This window comes from Poecilia reticulata, chromosome 2 (assembly GCF_904066995.2).
Source record: "Poecilia reticulata chromosome 2, P_reticulata-male-v2, whole genome shotgun sequence".
NCBI classification, from domain to species: domain Eukaryota; kingdom Metazoa; phylum Chordata; class Actinopteri; order Cyprinodontiformes; family Poeciliidae; genus Poecilia; species Poecilia reticulata.
In genome coordinates this window covers 9,647,070-9,659,737 of record NC_088831.1, presented here as the reverse complement: position 1 = coordinate 9,659,737, position 12,668 = coordinate 9,647,070, and the positions used below count along the sequence as shown (strand labels likewise).

The 12,668-nt window shown below is 40.7% G+C and overlaps 1 long non-coding RNA gene across 1 annotated transcript in view; it reads left to right on the top strand.

The window, feature by feature from the left end:
- Positions 1-3,153: 3,153 nt before the first annotated feature.
- The window catches only part of LOC145555300 (uncharacterized), an 80,848-nt gene continuing 71,333 nt past the window's right edge, over positions 3,154-12,668 (top strand). Inside the window, exon 1 of the long non-coding RNA XR_014091429.1 lies at positions 3,154-4,514. This is a non-coding gene — a long non-coding RNA (uncharacterized LOC145555300). The remainder of the gene's footprint in view (positions 4,515-12,668) is intronic.

Here is a 12,668-nt window from a genome sequence, read left to right as displayed (position 1 = left end):
ACTAAGAGGGTGAAAAAGCACACGTTTTTTCTTCACGATGACCTACTATTTCAGAACAAGAGTTCATGGCCCAAATAAAACACGCCGAGTGTGCGGTGAACTCCTGACAGTTCTTTCTGCGGTACAGTACATCTCCATCTGACAAGACTGGGAACACCATCTGCCCATAAAAAGTATGACTTCAGAAAGAGGTCGCTGAATCTGAACCATCAAGCTCTATAAAACATCAAGAGCGAGACGGATAATCGGAGGCAGACGCATCATTTTCAGCGAGACATTTTCGAGAATCTCCGGCGACCCAGAGAGTGCCACGTTGTAACCGGTGTAAAAAAAGGGAAAAAGAAAAGGAAACGCGTTTAGAGGTAGCTTCAGTACCAACCCGAAGGCTCTCAGCAGTAATGAAAGTGTAGGATTCAAACAAGCTAACTCATAGTCACACATTTCCGTTTAGATTGGAGTTGAAGTCTGCAACCAGCTGCCCTCATCACAAAGAAACGCAGAGAAGAACTCCTCCTGAGGCCTTAAAGAAACAAAATATCAGCTTGGATGTCCTCACTGACTATTAAGCCTAATTATTTGTTAAAGTTTAGGAAGCGCTGGCCCGGGCTCTTCCTTTCGAATGAGATAAAACAGTTAATTAGGAGCTCTAGCAGGAGCTTTCCAGCACATAAAAAAATCATTTGACAACTTTCCAGAGGCCCACTGTTCTCTTTAAAGCCAACACTTGCCTACTTTACATATTGCGACAAATCAAAAGTGTAATTTACATTTGTGCTCGCGAGAAACTCCTCAGTTATAGATATTTTTTCATCTGTCACTGTTGCGGATGCCTTCGAGTCGCAGCTTCGTATCTGTTTGCTGAATTAGGACTTTGATGGCAGCTGTTTTGTGTTTCCGAGCCTCGATGCAAATTTGGGTTTTGTTTCTTGGCAGCCAGGAAAATATTGATAAAACCTTGGAAGCTGCCTTTTTCTAAGCCTTGGATCCATCTGAAACACCAGGAGAAAACTACCTTATAAGGATTTACACAAGAAAATGTCACACTGCTCCAAACCGATAAGCCACTCAAAGGGGGAATTTCATTGTCTGAGTATAGGAGGTAGCCAAAGCTCATCAACAAGGCAGACTTAACTTCCTTCTTGATGAAATGTGAACCAAACACGATTTTAGCGGTTGTAGGATTTCTTTTTCGTCTTTGGTAAAAGACGACAAGCTATCTCTCCAGCTAGTGCTAGATTTGCATGTTTGCTTTGATTGTATTTATGCCCAGCGCTCAAGACCGCTTCCTGTTTTTGGAGCCGTCTCTGGTCCGCTCGGCGTTCACACATGCACCGGAGTTCACTGCAATCGAACCAAGACAGATGTTTTCAGGCGAACGAGAGTCAGATTGCGCGTTAACGCCTCCTCCAAACCAATCGGACTCCCTCAGCAAACAAACCAGAGTTCCATTAAAGTGGACTAACAGGGCAAACCTCATTCAAAACCTGAAATTGCAGTTTTCCAATTCATATATTACGACAAAGTGCGGTCTAAGCCAACAAGGCACAGTGTGAACCACTAAAAACGGTAATCACCCTCTTGTTTAATAACGGAATACTTGTAATTAAGAAAGCTGTGCTCTTTTTCACCAGCTTCACCCGAGGGGCTTACTGTCAAAAGAAATCACTTCGGCAGCACCTGTCTGACAACATGAAAAGCCACCACATCGCGGCTGGATTTAATGGCGTCTGTCAGTCAGGAAAAGATTACAAAGCGATTTCTGAGGCTTCCTAACCGAATAAGTGGACACATTTAAACAATTTGGCAAATGACTGAGAGTCCAAATTCCTTCAAGGTGACGCAAGAATCACTACTACTGGAAACCACTTTGTCACCAAGGATTTAGAGCCTGCTATTCAATTTCACAAGTTAACTATCTTTAACAATTCATTGTGACAAAAAAATACATACATAACATGTGAAAGAAAATCAAGAATCAAATAAGTTTTGGACTTAAAAAGTAAAAAAAATAATAATAGCATAGCAGTGAAAAATAAACATGTCTACAGAAAATAATCCTGCAGGTAAGGTCTGCATGCTGCAAGCTCTTGTTAGGGAGATGATGAAACGTCAAGTGTTGTCAAATTTCAGTCAGGCCCTGAAGATGCACAAACAACCTGATCCTACACCATCAGCTTCAAATATTCACTGATTACTCTCACCGCGGCTTCAAACGCTCAAAATTAGGATTCCGGATCGCCTCGGAGAATATATGATTAAAAGAGCTCAAAGTGTGGTAAGCTATGAGGAAATATCTGACAGATGCGTCTCTCACGTGTTCTCTCCCTCTTTTACGTTCGTCACTCAAGCTTTTTTTTTAGTACTTTCAGAACCGTTTCGACCCATTTTGCGGAGCATGACGGGGGATGGGCTCGCCTCTTGCAGCAGGCCGTCTTCTCTGCTGTCTGTTTCTGCAGCGTCACTCCGCCTGCAGCTTTGAGCGAGAACAGTCAGTCGCAGAATCGCAAGAGAGCGCCTGTCAGGAAGCAGAACATTAAGGGCTTCGGCGTATGACTGTTGGTAGATGTGCGCTGATGAGGAGAGACGTTCTGTGCGGAAATTTAAAACAAAAAAAAAAAACAGTCGTGCCAGACTTTCTGCTCGCGATTTGGAAAATGAAATGACAACCAAGTCTTCATCTAAAAGTCTGAAATGCTTTCGGATTGTTTCCTAACTTGTTCTTCATTTGCAGAACATTTCTCGATGTTTTTCTGCTTTCTTTTTGTTGTTGTTGTAGATTTGTTTTCTTGGTATTGTAACTCAAAACAATTTTTAGGTTGTTTGTATAGACTCTACCTAAAATACTTGAAAGAAAATGCAGCTTGTGAAGCTGAAATGCCTACTTGACGCTCTATTAGTTGACATTTTCAAAGCAGCCAATTCAAGACTATCATTTATTTTCCTCGGCCCTGATTGGCTGTAGCACAAAGAGAGGAAAAAAGGAAGATTGTAGATGATTAATATGCCGATTCGGTTTCCTCTGTGTGTGTGTTAATGCATATGAAGGCCTTTTTCGTGTTTGAGGTAATAAAACAAGCATCAAGGAATCAAACTTACGGCAATATTGGAAGAGATAAACATTGCATTTTGTGTTTTTGATGTTACAAAATGTGGGGAAAAAAATTCAAGCTGAGTTTTAGACTGTTTTGCGGTGCTGCATGGAAGAAGAAAGGGGGGAAAAAAAAATTGGATTTCTCGCTTTTTCCGACTTCTCCATTCCTCTTTTTCACTCCCCTGTACTTGTTTATTTACTTACAGTAAGGGAAGGAAATAGTGTCTGTAATCTGTAGAGGCTTCCAATCTCCAATAAATCTCAAAGAGAAGAGAACTTGTGTTGTGAAAACGTTTCTGTCACAACACATTTTCCTCAGGAGCTCAACAGTAACTATCTCAAAGGAGCAGATGTGTGTGTGCGCGTGTGTGTGTGTGGAGGAAACTGTGGTGATTGCTATCTATTGTAGAAAAGCTTAAAAACGGACCTTCACCGAAAATAATAAGAATACTAAAAAACAACAACAACACTTTCAGGCAGTCCTCCTGACTTTAAGAAACCTGAAGCAGGGATTCAGACGCACACTTCCAGTTTGGGTTTGCATCCATTTTTTACGCCGCAATCTGTTGAGCGATGTCTACAGGGTCCTTTCCTTAAATAATGGATGTGTCTGAAAATGGAGCATTTCCCCCACTGTAATAGCCCATGAATAAATCACAGCCGTGAACATTCACCCGCTCCGGCTCCTCGTTGCTTGTTGCGTTGACAGTTTTGCCTGTAGAGCTCGCCCGCGAAACAAACGCTCCACGACGTCGCCTCACAGCCTGCCGATTTCCCCCCATCCGTCCCTCGTTAGTGGCTCCGCTTTGGTTTTAAAAAACTTTCAGAAATGAACCATCCACGCCGTCCCGACGAAAGACGACCGGGGGACACGTCGTGCTGAAATCGATGCGGATGGATTGGTGTGACTCGGCCCCTAAGCGGCGTCGGTTCATTTCATAGAGCAGGGGAAGCCGCAGTTAATTTGTCAAACTGCTGAGGTGTGCGGACGCTCATTTAAATCTGATGTTTAATGAGCATTATTTATAAAAATTGCATTTTCAGTCTAATTACCGTTTCCTCCAGGAGCATGACTGTGTTTAATGTTTCACTGCTAATTAAACTTTTTTGCCGAGACACTTCCTGGTTTTCCAAAACCAGGGAAGGATAGAATATAATATCAACATATTGTAACGATATCTCACTTCTATTATTCCCAGACGGTTTTCTTTTTCTTTTTTTTTTTGCTATTTCTGTGGTACAGTATGCTGTCTGTCTTAATTCATGTGGCCATTGTGGGTTTTCTCTGCCAACAGGGTCAAAGGGGAAACGCCATTTAGGCCGACATCTCACCTACTGCGGTGGCGATGATGAATCACCAGCAGTGTGCAGATGGCCAAGTGAAGACGGATGAGACGGACGGCAAGTGATGAACAACAGAGAGGTAACATGATAAATTTATGGCTCTGGGTCTCCGCTGGTCTGTTTTTGTGGCATATACATTACAGTCATGTAGCGAGAGGCTTCCACATGTTCAATATTTGGTTAGATGCAAAAGGAAAAAGAGAAAAAGACTCATAAATTATTCCTCTCTCTCCATGCATGAAGCTTATAAAGCAGGCAGTTTTTGCGGGGGGTTTGCAGATTTTAGCTACAGTATTTGTGCTAAGAAACAACGAAAAAGTGAATATTCTCCGAGTGATATTGTGAACTCTCGGGCCACATGAGTTTATTGCAGTCTGAATCAGTTCAAGAGACACATGGGAGTTCAAAATAAGAGAGCATGTCGCTGTTTCACATGTGCAGTGTGTATTACGGCATTGCAACTAAAGGCTCTGGTGAAATCTTGGAGGGCAAAGGTCAAGGAGAGAAACACAGCCAAACCGGTGACCCTACAGTTCCTCAGGGAGGACAGTACTGCAGTGGAGAGCCGCCCGGCTGACCTGGCTGACCCCCGTTATCCAAGTCCCTTGGATAACGGCTGTGAAGCAAACAAAGTCTGTTGTTTTGTCCAGTATTAGAGCAAAAGCCAGAAATGAGGATTTCCAGAAAAATTGTCAAATTTTCCGGGCACAAGCTTTCCTCCAATAAACGTAGTGACAAGAGTTAGGCCTAATCCATACATCGCCGAATAGCTGGGTATGTTTTTAATATTACTAAAAGCTATTATTTATAAAGACTTTGACTAAAGTGGAAATTTGAGAATATTCTACTTGTGTTTGTGTGTGTACATGGAAAACCTGCCATTCATTCCCACAAATTACAGTCGGCAGCAAATAATGCACCAGTATGATGCTTTGCCACAATTCCCAATCGACATGATCTTGTGTTTTATTACCTTTTTATTCTAATAGGCCAGTTAAAAGTAGTTCAGTCTTCAAAATGAACCTCCCGGCAGGCGCCGTGTTTAATTCCTAGCAGGAAGTTGTGGTTGCTTTTAATGCAATCTGATTGGCTGTCAGGTTTTAGCTTCGTGCTACACTGCCCCCTGTGGGTTTGACGTACCTCAGGAGTGAATTTGTGTGGATTCATGTGATCCCGTGCACAATATTATTGTTTCTAAAAGATATCTTAAAAAGAAAACAAAGCCTTTAGTAACAAGAGTCCAACTTTAAGCGTACTGTTTAGGAATAATAAAAAAGAAAACTAAACAATAAAGTATGTATGAGTATCAACCTATGGTATGTTTTCTTTTTGTGCTAATAAAACCATTTTAGTAGAAAAAAAGCAAAATGAAGTCTTGAAGTTGACTAGTTTTAAATCAGTAAGGGTAGATTTATAATTCATAAATGTGTTTTATTCATTATTTATTTGTGTATTTCACTTCAAATTGGGTCAAGTTGGAAGATCTGACATTGTCTGCTGAACATTCAACTCTTAGATGTACAATAAGAAACGTAGAGAATATGAATCATATGTTGTAAGATGTATTTTTTTTCCCTTTGAATCGAGATGAAAACATTCACAGGACGTCAGAGACGATCCACCTTAAAGCCCAAACGTGTGTGCGTACAGACTGCATCCGCTGAAATCTGCCTGTTGATCTCGACCTAAATAGCTTCGGAAGAGCGGGGCGACACGTTTCAAAGCCCCGATGCTCTCGCGAATGTCGACGGCGCGCGATCGCAACAATAAAGCAGACAGTAGAGTGACGGCGCGGCGAGACAACAAACGCGGGCGCGACATGAAACGGGAGGATCGTTGCAGCCAGTGAAGCGTCGGCGTTTTTATTAAAAGCCTCGATGGGGAAGGCTGCAGATTGACGCCTCACCTGGAACAAGCATGTGCTCCTCAGTTCAGGCACAAATAAAGCTTCAGCGGCTTGTTCTCCTTTTATTATCCCTCCTTTTTTCTTTGTATGCACTTCTGCTATCCTTCAGCACCGTAACTCCAGTGCCCTTGAGTATTAATTATTTGTGCAGCTTGTGCTCTGATCTATGGTCTCCGGTTAGCATCTGCATGGATGCTGCAAGTCGAGTATGTCTAATTCTTCACCGCAGAGGATTCGGGATCTTTCTTTCATAACAGGAAAACACAAAGCAAACTTTCAAACGAAAGGAAATACTAATAGGTAGCAGCATGTTTGTTGGGGAAGAATCTCTCGGTTCTTTAGGCCTCTGTCAAACTTTCGGGGTCTGGCAGCACATCAGTCCAGGAGAACAAAAAGATTCACTGATGAACCTGCATTATTCACACTGTCGGGGACACTCTGAGGTCTTAAAACGAGGCGTGAGCTTGGCACCCTGGAGAGGAGTGGCGCCTCAATTAGGTTCTCATTTGAAATGAAATTAACATCACTCGATCCCCCCCCCCCCCCCCAACGGCCGCCGACCAAGGGACTCGAAAACCCACTTTATGTGGAGATCTTCCAGCCGTGTCATGTGACGGATGAAAAGATGAAAAGGCACTCGCCGTTTTTTATTTTTCCACGGTAGCTGTAATTAAACGCCGCCGGACTCGCGGCCGCCGTTAATTCACAAAATGAATTGCGACTGAAAATTATTAGCAGGAAATTACACATCGATTGACTTGGGTAACATTTAGTGATATCTCAACAGCTTAAATTTCTCCTTTCTTTCCTTCTTGCTTCGTTTTACCTTGAGAAATTGAATCAGGACGCTCTGCAGACGCCCGGGCTTTACAGCACATTAAGAAAAATCTATAATCATCTGGATTTTTGCCTGCGTGTCTCTGCTGCTGTGCTTTGCTGTCTGCAGCTGTCAGGACAGGCTTCGCACAGCGTGAGGGTTGCTCGAGTGAACGCGCATCACAGCGAGAGGTTTCTTCGGCACAATGTAAATCCCACCTTGTGCGAAAAAGGCTTTTGAAAGTTAGGAATGCTGGCATTTACTCCCACTACCTTGCAGGGTCAGTCGTTTCAGTTTAATGCGTGTTAAATTAGTGCAGAAAAAAAAAAATAAAAAAGTCATGCTTTCTACAGACAGTAGAGAAGAAACTTACTTCCAGTTTTCACAACTTTAACTCTATCCTTTTTTTTAAATAGACTTTTATTATGGTAGAGCAATTAAGTTATGCCTAATTATGATTGGTTATCAGTGTGGGAAAATGTCTGTATTGTATTTAAAGGTGCAATATTATGTAAAATTGACTAATTGTGCTTTATATACTGTTTTAATGTTGTTCTCTCATCAAAAAGACACACCTGGCGTGTTGCTTTGATTCTTTAATGCATGTTTGGGAAATCCTTTCATCTCCATGGCAACCGTCCTTCATTGGGTGGACCTAGTTCCGCCATAAAGACGCAGATCCTCCTTGGAACGGCAGTTTTCAAGCTTCCTCCTCACAGAAGCTTGAAGAAGCTCTCTCACTGGGCTCCTTCAGACTAGCCAGCAGCAATTAGCAAACACCTGGTGGAACATCTGCTGAGGGCAACATTGGTAAAAATGTTGCTAAAGGGTTAATCTGGGAGCCATGTTGTGATGACTTCCTGAAGGCGGAGCTTCAGAAAGAGCAGGCGTTTTTAAAGTGACAGAGGCCCAATTTCAAGGCATTCCATTTTTAAGCAATGTTTTTAAAGTTACATTTGACATATACATATATATTACAACTGAAGTTAACAGTTGATTGTGCTAAAAGTGGCACTATTATCCTGGGGAAACACAAAAACTGCCCCTTTAATTTTTATTTTATTTTTATTTTTTAAGTGGAATAAATTACTAGAGTACAGGCAGAACTTTTCAGACTTATATTTGTGACTACTAGGCAAAACCTTGTATCTTTTTCCCTCCTCCTCACCACTTTGCGTTGGTGTGTCACATAAAGTCCAAACAAAGGTTATTGAAGTTTGTGGTTGCACTCTTTGCCTCCCTGTTAGGAAGTGCGAGGTCTATTCTCAGAGGCATTTCCTTTAATTAGAAAGCTCTCCTAGCCTGACGTGCCAGCTTAAGCAGAGGTTATAAACAACAAAGGAGAGTATTTTTACTTTCTTTCTTTTTTTCTCCACACAAGCTCAATAATTTAAAAGATTCGTCCAAGTTGTTGAGCTCACCCTCACTGCTGCTGGTTTTCTAGCTTGCATGGAGAATATTTTAAAATCAAAATTAATGAGGTATCACACACAACGCACACTTCTCATGCTCCAGGTATGCTGAATGAAATAAAATTTTTTTAAAATGACCAAAATAAAAACAGTGAATATTCTTCATAGGTTATGAATATATAATTGTCAGCATATGCAACATGAGTTTATTGCATTCCATAATATCTTAAAGGAATATCAAATGCACAGTTAAGAAATAGAATCAATTGCAGTCCAGTTCAGATTGCCTTAATATTGTCTTAATTAAATGTTATCATATGTAGCGTTTTGTTTTCCTATCAATTATCACTATTTATTTGCAGCTATTTCTTGTGGAAGCCAAAAATAAACAACAACAATTGAATATTACTTAATAATAATATTAAAATGGAATGCTGAATGTCATCTATGTACAACAACATAATTATGAGCAAACAAAGCAGATGGATCATAATTGCCAGAAACATGACTAATTTTAAAAATAAATAAATAAATTTACTGCCCCCAGAGAAAACTTTGTTGATCGTCTCTGGCCAGAAAACAAATGACGGTCTGAGGTTTATTTTCTGTCGAATCACAAACTAAATGTTAAAATTATAAAGTTATCACTTTATCACATAGTCAGTTGTCCATAATGGTATGAATTGCATGAAAATGTTTGTTTGCTCCTCATTATACAAAATTATGCACTAAAGAAAACAAGAATGGAGCTCCAACTTCAAAGAAACAAAGAAATGACTTAATTTGTCACAGGTAATCAAATTAAGTTTGCCAAACTTACTTTATTTACGTTTCCTTCATATATTTTCTTGGAGAAACTTAAATGTACATTACATACATCATAATCTTGAACACTCACTGCAGGCTGCAGCAGCTTCAACTCACTGGATAGAGACATCGGTCATGTTTCAGAACTCTGGGTGGTGACACCGAATTCATTTCAGCACAATTTGCTGCATATGATGCTGAAAATCGTCCTTTGCGAAGTACAAATCCGATTTCGTCACCCGACATGGTTATCAAACATACATTTTACACATTTCACACACAGATGCAACGTCGACGGTGCTGAAATATGGAGCCGTTTAAGGACAAAGTAACTGTCTGTGGTGCTGAATGACTCCGGTGTGATGAACGTCTCCTTTTACTGTGGTTGCACTTGAACGCCGTCTCCATCATTCGTTGTCCTTTACGTCTTTTTTCTCAGCCCGCGAAGTTTATGTCGGGGAATGACAACCGCGACACTTTCACGTCTTGGTACTTGTCCGTGGGCTTCGCATACATTCATGCGCTTCTGTAACGTGTGCCGAGGTGTGTGTTCATCTGTGGCGAGGGAACGTAAGTCAACTCGTAACAACAGAGGTCTTTTTCACGGCGCTGGAACTCGAAAAGCTTTTATCACATGCCGTAACTTAGAGGAGCGCCGCTGAAAGACGCACAGCGTCTCTGACCGAGGTCCTGAAGTGCTTGTGGCTGCCTTCGCTGTCCAAAGTGCCAAATATGCATTCGCTGTTGCTGTCCGTGGTCCTGGGAAAAGCAAAGAGAGGGATTTCTCAAGCTTAGAAAAAAAAATAATAATACATTAATCGTGGTGCAAAAATAAATTTGATATCGAAGCCCAAAGTGCTGAAAAGCCGCTCTGAATACTTACGTTTTAAGTCACAGTGATTACATCTCATGTTATTGTCCATACTGGTAACGCGTTGATACTTTCTATATGCCAAGCGTCTTAAAATGTGAATGATGCTGATGAAACGTCTACTGTACAAACGCAGACTGCTCTAAAGTACGGCTCCCGGTTCGTTCATGTAGCATAGCGGGTTGCCACTCGTTGCATCAGTCTGATTCATGTTTGGGTCTTACAGCCATGGCTTCCAGTAAATATCTGATGATTCCTCTGTTGCATTTTGACTGTCTTTACATAATCAAAGTGCAGGGAGGCAGTAAATATAAAGTCATTTAGGGCATTTAAATTGGAACATTTTGCACCCTTTTTAACTTGATTGTTGATCTCCATTACCCCTTCTTCAGATAGAGATGAAAATGATTTGCTTTTGTGCGTAGTAATATTTGCATTAACACTCATGCAGTGCCCTTGAAAAAGAAAACCACACACTAGTGACATAACATTCAGCCAACTCCCCCCCATGTCACCGCGGCCGGTTCTGCATCGATGACCGTGAGTCGCCTTCCGTGTTCCTGCGTGTAGAGGAGCTGTCGCGCGGCCCGGTTCTGCTTCAGATAGTTTGTGTCGGCACCCGTTGTTCTGCACGTGTTGTAACCTCAGCTTGTGTTTTCTCTTTTTTTTTTTTTTCGTTTTTTTTGGTGAAGACCAGTACAAAACCGTTTCTTGTCTGCTTTTTCTCATTCAGTGTGCCCTTCTTACAAATTTTACATGCTGTGTCTAGAGTTGGTTGTCGTGTCTAACCGCTGACTGGCTACACAATGAACCTGCTGCTTAGCGTACTTTAGTGGGAGTCTTATGGTGTCTGGAATAACTCCTCAGCTGCCTAACTAGCTATACCAAGGAGATCATACGAAAACTGAAAGAGCTGCCACGGAACAGCACGCCTGAATTAGTTGTGGTACACTGAGTGCACAATGAAATGAGAATTTAAAACCTTGGAAACAAGCCCAGAAACCATTCACACAGAGGGCAACATGCATCTCCACTATCATGCTCATAATGACCGAAAGCACAAGACCGAATAGCCTCGGCATAAGAGCGGCTAATTCTACAAGATTGCTGAAAACCTGGGAAAAAAAAGAGCTGTAGCTTTTGTTCCTTTACAAACTTGGAGGCTTGAGTAATAATGAGGATTGATTGAGATGTTCCACTTTACTGATGCTGTATTGAACATGCGGTTTTTGAGGAATAAAATGGGGGCAAATGGGGAAAGCAGCAGTGATGTGACAGAACTCATTAAACTTACAATAAATACAAACGCAAACGACATCAGCTTGTCTTTGTCCTCAGTTTTACAATTCTTGAATTTTCTAGACGTGCTGTAAGCTCATAGTGTCGTATGTTTCTCACAGTCTGATGACCGTAAGTCGGGAAATTGCTGTAGTGAAGTAAAAAATTTAAAACAAACATCAAAATGAACATTGTGATCGCTTTGTGTTTAAAAATCAGCAAAATTCTGAAGCCACCCAAAATGCTCAAATCTCAAACAAGCTACACCATTTTTCTTAAAATCAGTGTTCACTATTTAGCAATGGAAAAATGCTAAGTTTTAGCTTAAACACCAGAGAGTCCACCCGTCACTTCCACCAAAACTTTGTTTAAAAATATTCAATTTAGTTTCAGTTCTGAAGTAAAAGTGCATCTTGATCAGAATATCATGATTTTATGTTGTTCTATTTTTTAAGCAAACAAAAATAAAAATAACTTAGCTAGCAACTGAAGAGGCTAATGAACTCTACTGTTTACAGATATGCTAGCTTTTGTAGCTCATTGTTAGTTTTCATGTCAATTCAGCATGAAGCTACCTTAAAACTATGATAGCTGACTCTTTTTTTTAATAAATTGAACTGTAAAGTTGTTGGAGAAAAACAGTCATTATATCTGATTCTATTCTTTGTAGTTCTGTGCCAAACTAGTGATGTCATCTAGCTAGCAAGTTTTTTTATTTGCTAGTAGCTAGCCTGCTGTTATTTCACTGCATACGTTTGCTGAAAACATAGTGATATTAGCCACCCTTGTTTTTTTTTGTTTCTTTTTATTTTGCTGTTTACTTACGACGGCCTAACTTCTGAATACCCCAAAGTTGTGCTATTATTTTCACTACATAATGCTTGATAAGACTCAAGCTTTTCTGGCATGCTGCACCTTGATTCGTTTGTTTGTTCACATTTTTATCTTGAATTTTAAAAAATGTATTTACATTTAACGTGACTTGCAACGTTTTTAATTTGGCAGTGAAGTAAGGCGATCTGACAAAACACGGGAATAACTGTTTTGTCAGACAATCATGCTGTGACGATACACTAATTGCTTAAGCTTAGTAGAGCAGATAAAAAATTCAAGTGCTGATCATTAAGACAAACTTTAAAAAT